The following is a 9,588-nucleotide window of genomic DNA, read 5'->3' as shown; positions in this document are numbered from 1 at the left end:
ACATATAACTTTTTTCGAGAAAACATTGGAATTTTGATTCACAATATTACACTCAAAATTTTGATATCTAATTAATTATAAATATTTTATCGTTTTTTCTATAATTTAAAAAGAAATATAAAACCTAAAACCTCAATTTCAATAAATAAGATAAAAATATAAATTAGTATGATTATAAAAATGTAAATATCTAGTTATTGACATGTGCATTGCACGGGGAGGTTGAACATAAAAAAAAAAACAAAAAAGTCACTGAATTCCTTTTTTTTATTACATTTCTGATTTAAGATTCCACAAAGTTTTAAATCTTTTGAATCTTTACAAATAAGAGAAGCATTGAAAGACCTTATTTCTGTCTCCTTTGCTTCATCACAAACATGATAAGAAGAGATCGTAGAAGAAAGAGGAAAAAGATGAGATAGTAAAAGAAAAAAGGGTTGAAATCATAGAAGAAGAAAAAATGATACTGATAGAATGCATCACTTATTTGACCCAAAATTTATCCGCCTACGTGGCATGGGTTATTTTATATTTTTTAAATCTTACGGTAATTGGAGGCAGCGTCCCAGGGTTTTTTGCGTCATATGCACGCGCGCTCAATTGGGGAAACATTTTAAAAAAATAAATTGTATTGGTTCGGTTTTCCCTCGTTCTTCTTCTTTTCCACAACGTTCTTCTTCCACAAGGTTACACAAACACAAAGCTTTTTCTTCCCCAAAAGGCTCTTCTTCCACAAAGGTTGTTGTTGTTGATATCTGGTGTCGGTAGCAGTCGAAGTGGAGAGCGGACTTCTCGAGAGTGGTTTGGGTTGTTGGACACGGCTGGTTCGTCGGAAATTGGTGGGTACCGTTCGGCGCATTGCTTGGCCACAGTCTTAGTGATGTAGTTTTTAGTTTATTAAAGGCCATTCACACAAGGAATCTTTGCCCGATAGGTTATCGTCCAAAACCCCTGTTTGAAGGCGATTAGTCATGATTGTGGGGTCCTGGTATTGAAATTTATAGAGATGTGGGATGGTGTAAGCAAATTTGAGGCAAAGCCCTGCCTGACTACACTATTGTAAGTTTACCTATATAATATGTTTTATTGTTTATAGTGTTTCTTTGAAGATTACATTTGGTAACATTATCATGATGTTCTTTTTAGGAGGAGCTACAATTAATTAGGCAGAAATTCGTTTGTGATTGGGTTTTACATGAAGATAATGTCCACCGCAATGACGTTGTTCAGCACTACGATCTGCTCATGAAGAAAAATACATGCTTTAAATGTAGAAGTTTGTGGTTTTGCATACAACATAATTTTGTGACTGTATTGTTTTGGAGACTAAGATTATGAATTTGGGCATACCTTTGATAGAATGCAATAACAAGATTTTTTAGAAATGGGATGTAGATAATTGTAGATATGTATAGTTAGAATGAAGTAGACGCAGGAAATGAATGTACTTATTATATATTTAGTTTGGAAACTTGGATGAAATAGAAACTGATACATTGAAAACTGTTATTTGACCTGCAATGTGTTATGTAGTATTTGAACTAAAAGTGTCATTGAAAAAGCCACTTATGTAGGCACAATAATATATATTGTTGAATCATTTGTTGGAGTTAATATGTAGTTTGTACATTGAGAGATTTATTGATGATTTGATGGTAATCTAACCATTTGAATGTGAATGTCATTGATGGCAAACAGAATTTGTTGTGAAAAGACAGTTATACATGGTGAACAATATACTTAATTTTAGGAAGACAAATGTTAATTTTTTATTGTATTAAATTTTAATTAATTCATTGACAGAGGTTTACTGATGAATGGCTTATTTGGATGCCTTTTGTATTGTGTCCCAGCTAGATTTTATGTAAAAATACACTTGAAAACCAGTTCTAGTACTACTTGTACCAAAACTTGACTTGAAAAAGACACTTATTCACTTAGAAAAGTACACTTGATTCTAGTACCCGAAATGTTGGTTTTTTTTTGTATCTTCAATTCCACTCACTTCTTTAAGTTGTTTGTTGATGATTGACGTTAATGGAATTATTTGGATGACTTTTGCATTGTGTCCAAAACAATTTTTATGTAAAAATAAACTTTAAAACCAGCTCCAATATTGGTCGTACCAAAACTTGACTTCAAAAAGACACTTATTCACTTAGAAAAATACACTCCATTCTAGTACCTGAAATGTTGGTTTTTTTTTATATCTTCAATTAGACTAACTTCTTTAAGTTGTTTGCTGATGATTGACGTTGATAGAATTATTTGGATGACTTTTGCATTATGTCCAAACCAGTTTTTATGTAAAAATAAACTTGAAAACCAGTTCCAGTACTGCTCGTACCAAAACTTGACTTGAGAAAGACACTTATTCACTTAGAAAAGTACACTTCATTCTAGTACCAAAAATGTTAGTTTTTTTCTATCTTCAATTCCACTCACTTCTTTCAGTTGTTTGCTGGTGATTCACGTTGATGGAATTATTTGGATGGCTTTTGCATTATGTCCAAACCAGTTTTTATGTAAAAATACACTTGAAAACCAGTTCCAGTACTGCTCGTATAAAAAATGGACTTGAAAAAGACACTTATTCACTTAGAAAAATACACTTCATTCTAGTACACAAAATGTTAGTTTTTTTCTATCTTCAATTTCACTCACTTCTTTCAGTTGTTTGCTGATGATTCACGTTGATGGAATTATTTGGATGGCTTTTGCATTGTGTCCAAACCAGTTTTTATGTAAAAATACCCTTGAAAACCAGTTCTAGTACTGCTCGTACGAAAAGTGGACTTGAAAAAGACACTTATTCACTAAGAAAAATACACTTCATTCTAGTACTAGAAATGTTGGTTTTTTTTCTATCTTCAATTCCACTCAATTCTTTTAGTTGTTTGTTGATGATTCACGTTGATGGAATTATTTGGATGGCTTTTGCATTGTGTCCAAACTAGTTTTTATGTAAAAATACACTTGAAAACTAGTTCCAGTACTGCTCGTACAAAAAGTGGACTTGAAAAAGACACTTATTCACTAAAAAAAAGTACAATTCATTCTAGTACCCAAAATGTTGGTTTTTTTATATATCTTCAATTCCACTGACTTCTTTAAGTTGTTTGCTGATGATTAACGTTGATGGAATTATTTGGATGGCTTTTGCATTTTTTCCAAACCAGATTTTATGTAAAAATAAACTTGAAAACCAGTTTCAGTACTAGTCGTACCAAAACTTGACTTCAAAAAGACACTTATTCACTTAAAAAAGTACACTTCATTCTAGTACTCGAAATGTTAGTTTATTTTATATCTTCAATTCCACTGACTTCTTTAAGTTGTTTGCTAATGATTGACGTTGATGGAATTATTTGGATGACTTTTGCATTGTGTCAAAACCAGTTTTTATGTAAAAATAAACTTGAAAACCAGCTCCAGTATTGGTCGTACCAAAACTTGACTTCAAAAGGACACTTATTCACTTAGAAAAGTACACTTCATTCTAGTACCAGAAATGTTGGTTTTTTTTCTATCTTCAATTCCACTCACTTTTTACAGTTCTTTGCTGATGATTCACGTTGATGGAATTATTTGAATGGCTTTTGCATTGTGTCCAAACCAGTTTTTATGTAAAAATACACTTGAAAAACAGTTTCAGTACTGGTTGTACCAAAAGTGGACTTGAAAAAGACACTTATTCACTTAGAAAAGTACACTTCATTCTAGTACCAAAAATGTTGGTTTTTTTTCAATCTTCAATTCCACTAACTTCTTTCAATTGTTTGCTGATGATTCACGTTGATGGAATTATTTGGATGACTTTTGCATTGTGTCCAAACTAGTTTTTATGTAAAAATACACTTGAAAACCAGTTCTAGTATTGCTCGTACCAAAAGTGGACTTGAAAAAGACACTTATTCACTTAGAAAAATACACTTCATTCTAGTACCAGTAAAGTTGGTTTTTTTTCTATCTTCAATTCCACTCACTTCTTTCAGTTGTTTGCTGATGATTCACGTTGATGGAATTATTTGGATGGCTTTTGCATTGTGTCCAAACTAGTTTTTATGTAAAAATACACTTGAAAACCAGTTTCAGTACTGCTTGTACCAAAACTGGATTTGAAAAGGACACTTATTCAATTAGAAAAGTACATGTCATTCTAATACCACAAGGAATACACATAATTTAAAACATCAATATAGATGTTTATAATTAAAGTAGGACCTCATTCACCACAAAACACAAATATCAGATTTAACAAAAAACTTTAACATACATAACATCACATCTAATTGTTTGAACATCATAATTACTCGTCACACAAACATTTGTTGACAAAGACTATAATGAATTCATCGGCATCAACGTGATCCACTTCAAAGAGCACACGATCTCCTTCTTTCAATTGATGTTCATTACAAAATTCCTTCCAGCCATTCCCAATCTTGGTGGAGCGGGGTGGATCTGAAATTAGAAGTTTGCATACTATAACACTTTTAGGACCACTAAGAACGACTTGATTGATATGCTTGCTCCTGATCAAGGTAGCAAATTTGGTGTTAAGGTCCTGATTGGCAAAAAACATAAAAAAAAAATTCAGTATCCCAATTAATGTGAGGTTAACATTTGGTTAATGAAAATAGAAAACTTGAAAATGACATATACCAGATGAGACCCTCGACTTTGATATTTGGTCAACCTCACACAAAAGATTGTGTCATGAGACTCAGTGGCGGCATGGCGCAAATACTTCTGCATGCTAAGTTCAGTACATGTCCCTAGAAACACGGTGATTTCAAAACGGTTGTTCCTAGTGTAGTGGAACTGAACATAATGATCACTGGAAATGTGATAAGCTCTCTGAAATTATAAAACGCATTAACCAAATTTAATTTAAACAAATTTGGCACAGATCAATGAAATTACACACAACATAGTCAAAAACCAACAAACTAACTTTCTAACATCCAACAACACAAATCCAGTTTGCTTTTTGTACCCACCCAAGCCTAAATGTCGAAACCAACAAACTCACTTTCTAACATCCAACAATACAACTACAGTTCGCATTTTGTATCCACCCAACCCTAACTGCCGAAACGCTTCTTCTTCAAAAGCATTCGTACATTTGAAGCATTTTTGCTTACACAAACTCGTTCACATTTCGAATTAACAATCCACAACAACATTTAGGATTAAGAGAGCATCGATTTAGGGAACAACAACACATAAAAATGGCATTTCAATCGAGGAACAAGAACATACGACGATAATAGGGTTTCATTTAGGGAAGAACAACAAAAAAATACAGGATTGCAATCGGAGTAGTAAAACATACCAAATTGGCCTTTGATTTGGAGAAGAAGAACACCAAAATTAGGGCTTGCAATTGCGGAGGGAGCTGCGGCAGCGATTAGCAACGATTTTGGAAGAAGCTGCAACAGCCAGAAAGCCTGCATTTTCTCTCCCAAAACCACACTCTCGCTTTTCCCAAAACTGCAGCGTTCACTTCTTTTTTCTCAGTTTTCCCGTGCAGCGCGTGACCTACAAACCATTCATAACCTCACGCGTTAGTTCTCTTTTCATATTTACAAAACATTAAAATAACTCATGCCACGTAGGCGGGTAAAATTTGGGTCAAATAAGTGAGGCATTCTATCATTATCCATAAATTTTTGATACCTTTTTTTCTAATTTTTTTGTCATTTCAAAATTTTTAGTTTTTGTTTATATTCATGCTTTTATTCCACCAACTTTACAAATTTTGACTTTTTTGTCATTTAACTTATGTTATTCAAAGGATTTATTGTATTAGGTTTTTCAATCTTTGTATTCGCAAACCAATTCCTCAACCGTTATGATGGACGTGTCTGGATTGATGAGCATTGTGTTGCGAACAGATGATAGAATTCAAATTCATATTTCAGATTTCCAAATTCAGATGGCGCAGACACTATTTCTAAGAGACATGATGATGGACGTGTCTGAGTTGGTCAGAATGCACTCTTATTTTAGTTTGATTTTTGGCTGGTTGAAGCTATGTATTAGGTGATTGGATTGAAGAATATGTATTTGCTGTAATGAACCAGGTAACATTTTTGGAATCCAGTGTTTTTTTTTTCATTTATTTTGTACTCCTTCAACTTGTATTTTCTGATTAATCTAATAGTTTAATTTTTTGTAGTGGTTGAAAGTTTGTTCTTTAATGGTGTTTTCGGATTAAGGTTTGAGCTTTGCAATGTCATTCATATAAATCTCTTCGTTCTACTGTGTATGAAAATTATGTGTTTATCTTTTTTTCATTAACGTTTCAGGGTTCTATTATCCTTCATTTGGTTTCTTTAGGTTAATTTACTATTATATAAATCAAGAATCTTTAAACCCATGATTTTTTCGAGGATATTGTCTTCCCACATTTCTAAATGCACTTTCTCCATCTCCATGACGCCAACACTGTGCAAGTAAAAGAGTTCTGAGGATTCAAAATTCAAAATGCATTTTTTTTATGAAAGAGTTTTTTTCTGCTTCTTATTTGGTTAACATCAATTTAACATAAGGTATTGTTCATACAGTAGCTTGAGTTATCCTTCTTCTTTATCAAAGCTTCATCTTCTACATTTTTTTAACCAAATTTTGTTTTCGTCTTTGCAGGTCTTCTTCATCAAAAGGGTCTTCTTATTCAATGAACATTTGTTTTTAGGTATTCTTCAACCCAATGTTTTTTTTAAGGTATCTTCGTTTTCTTTGTTTATAAGGTTTAATTTTTATTAGTTTCCTATTTTATTTTAAGTTTGATTTTGATCATTTTTCGTAATTTTTTGTTGTTGTTCTAAAATATGAGATTAAAGGCCTTTGGGTCGTGTGAGAATTAGGAATATCTCCCAAAGGTCCTTCTAGGGTTTAGTTGTCAAAGTCGCTACTATTGTTGCCCGTACGATATCTATGTATTTTGTTCTAATTCTTACTTATGTATATGAAAAAAAATGAATTACTTTGTTTTTAATGTGCTGAATTTCTAATGCTGAAAGAAACGAGATTGCTATAGTAAGTTTTTTAATTCTTTATTACAAAAGTAGAATAATACATTTAGACCATTTTTGTTTATTAAGTTTGTGCTTTGATAATCCAATGCTTTGTGTAACTTTGTTTATTGTGCAGTACGTTGCAATTAAGCCTATGGATGACAAAGTACTGACAAAAGTTAAGGAAGCAGAGGAGAAAATTAAAGGTGGGATTTTGTTCCCTCAACCACACAAACGAAGCCTCAAGAGGATGAGGTTGTTGCTATTGGTGAAAGAAAGACATTTGGGAAGACAAAAGTATATGTTAATGTGAAGGTAATGTTGCTACTATGTTAAAGGTTTTAAACCTTTAGTGGTCTGTGTTTAATTTTCTGAGGAAAGAGTGAGGTTGTCTCCTATTGATATTTTGATGTTATGTGTTGTCTTTATACAAATTGGTGCACGAGTTGTGAATTCGAAATACGCTGGTACTAAGGTATAATTCAATGGTACAAAACATCTTATTGTGAAGGATGATGACATTGTCAGTATCCTTGAAAACTAATGACATCAAGGATCTTAAACCCTTGAATGACAAAGTCCTCATAAAGGTATTACCTTTGCTAATTCCAATGTTTGGATCTTTAGGTGGAGAGTGATATTAAATCATTCGGCAACCGTGTTTATAATGATATAAAATAATTCTCTTGATGTTTTTAGGTTCTACTCAGATGGTAAGTTCTGTTAATCTTCTTATACATATAAAAGCATAATCGAAAGGCATTATGGTCCCTTGGGAGGCATCAATGTTTTTTATTTTTGCATTGTGGTCCCTTTAATTGATTAAATATTGAATGTAGGTTATTGAAGCCAAGGAAAAATCTCCTGCTGGTATGTTACTTACTAAGGCAACAAAGGAGAAACTTTCTATTGGAATACCAATTTTATTCGATCTAAAAAGATATTCTAGCTATATCACTGATTAAGAGGATTATCCTCAGGCCCAATTTATCTACACCAGTTTTATTCCATCTTTTTTTCATCATGCTCATCTATTAGTAAAGCACTTTGCTTTTTTATCTGATTCCCATTATATCTTTTGCTATAATCATCTATTTCTATTGTGACATTCATTATGACATAGATAAAAAAGGTTAGTTATGCATTAAATCCATTTTTGATTATAGCTAATTATTTGTGGTTTAGCTTTCAAATGTTGAATAAATATTTTTCTTTTTTTATTTTGGTTCTTACGTTCAAGTTAATGGTTTGATTTTTTTTCTTTTGTGTTATTTTTAGGTTTGCTGAGTTAACCATCGAAGAGTTTAGAGAATCAACTAAGATCATTATATCATATCATCTCTTTCTTAAGCAACTTTTTCATGTTAACCAAATCCTAAAGCATTTGGGTGTCTTTCTAGCTTATATTTATACAAAGATAGAAATAGACAACTCAAGTAATAATTGGGAGTGTAAAGCAGAGTGCGTAAGGGAAATGAGAAAGATTAAAGGAAGAAAGGAAACAAATGCTTTTAATTTGTAACTGATATGTTTTTGTGCCTGAATCATGAATAAAAAGAAAATAGATAATGTAATGTAGTTTTAAGAATAACTTGGCATGAACGTAAGTGTTTTGATGGCAGGGAGAAATAAGAGTGCCAAATAAGTTTGCACGAGATCATAGTGAATTACTTTGAGCTCATCTTGTTATTTTCCTTCTTTAGGTGTGGGGACAAAATGATAAATCATTGCAGGTAAGGAAAATATATTATGCATATTTTGTTTGATTTTCTTTTTTATTGTCAAGTAGCAACGCAATGGACCTTATTTTGTTTCCTTTCATAGATGTGGTGTTAATAGTTTCTTTGATATTATTTGGAGACAATTATCCGAGTTTTGAAATTTTTTTATACTGACTGAAATTTCTCAGAAATGAGTAAAAGATTATTAATGTCTATTTTAACTATCTCACGTTTTATTTTATTTTCTAAGCATTGTAGAGTTATAGAGTTGAATTTATGTTAAAGAGCACAATTTTATCTTCCAATAAAAGCAATGGTTGCAAAATCATGGGTTCATAAACCATTTTTCCATTTCAAACTTTGTAGAACCAAATTTAATATTTATTTCGTATATTTGTTAATTTTTCCGACACTAATTATGTCACAACCATTTCATTAATTTTTTAACAACGTAACAATGAATAATAAAATGAACAATCAACCTGATCAGTAGCACCTCTTGTACAATAATTAAATATATTCTAATATAATATAGTATATATTTACAATATAAAAGATACACGTTATAAGTTCATATTATAATTATCGTTTTAAATTATTAAGTTTAACTACTAAATCCAAAGTTTACATTTATATTATTAAATTTTACAATCTATATTTCACTAAAAATAAAATGGTTATTCTTAAAATAATATAGATAAATATATACAATAATATTACTTAAATAATGTGATACCCCTTTTTATTATTTCCTTCTTCTCTCATTCCAGAACACTGAAACACATACACCCCACTCCTGCCTCTTCTCTCTTTGCCTCACCACCACTCTCTACACAGTTACCCTT

General features: G+C 31.6%; 1 pseudogene; it reads left to right on the top strand.

Annotated features, from left to right (window-relative positions):
* Window positions 1–5,860: 5,860 nt before the first annotated feature.
* LOC114175182 (20 kDa chaperonin, chloroplastic-like) lies at window positions 5,861–7,987 on the top strand (annotated as a pseudogene).
* The last annotated feature ends 1,601 nt before the right edge of the window (window positions 7,988–9,588 follow it).

This window comes from Vigna unguiculata, chromosome 3 (genome assembly GCF_037176805.1).
Source record: "Vigna unguiculata cultivar grain cowpea cultivar isolate G323 ecotype 2 chromosome 3, ASM3717680v1, whole genome shotgun sequence".
In the NCBI taxonomy this organism is placed as follows: domain Eukaryota; kingdom Viridiplantae; phylum Streptophyta; class Magnoliopsida; order Fabales; family Fabaceae; genus Vigna; species Vigna unguiculata.
Note: the sequence above shows the minus strand (reverse complement) of the source record. Positions and strands in the feature narration are given on the sequence as shown.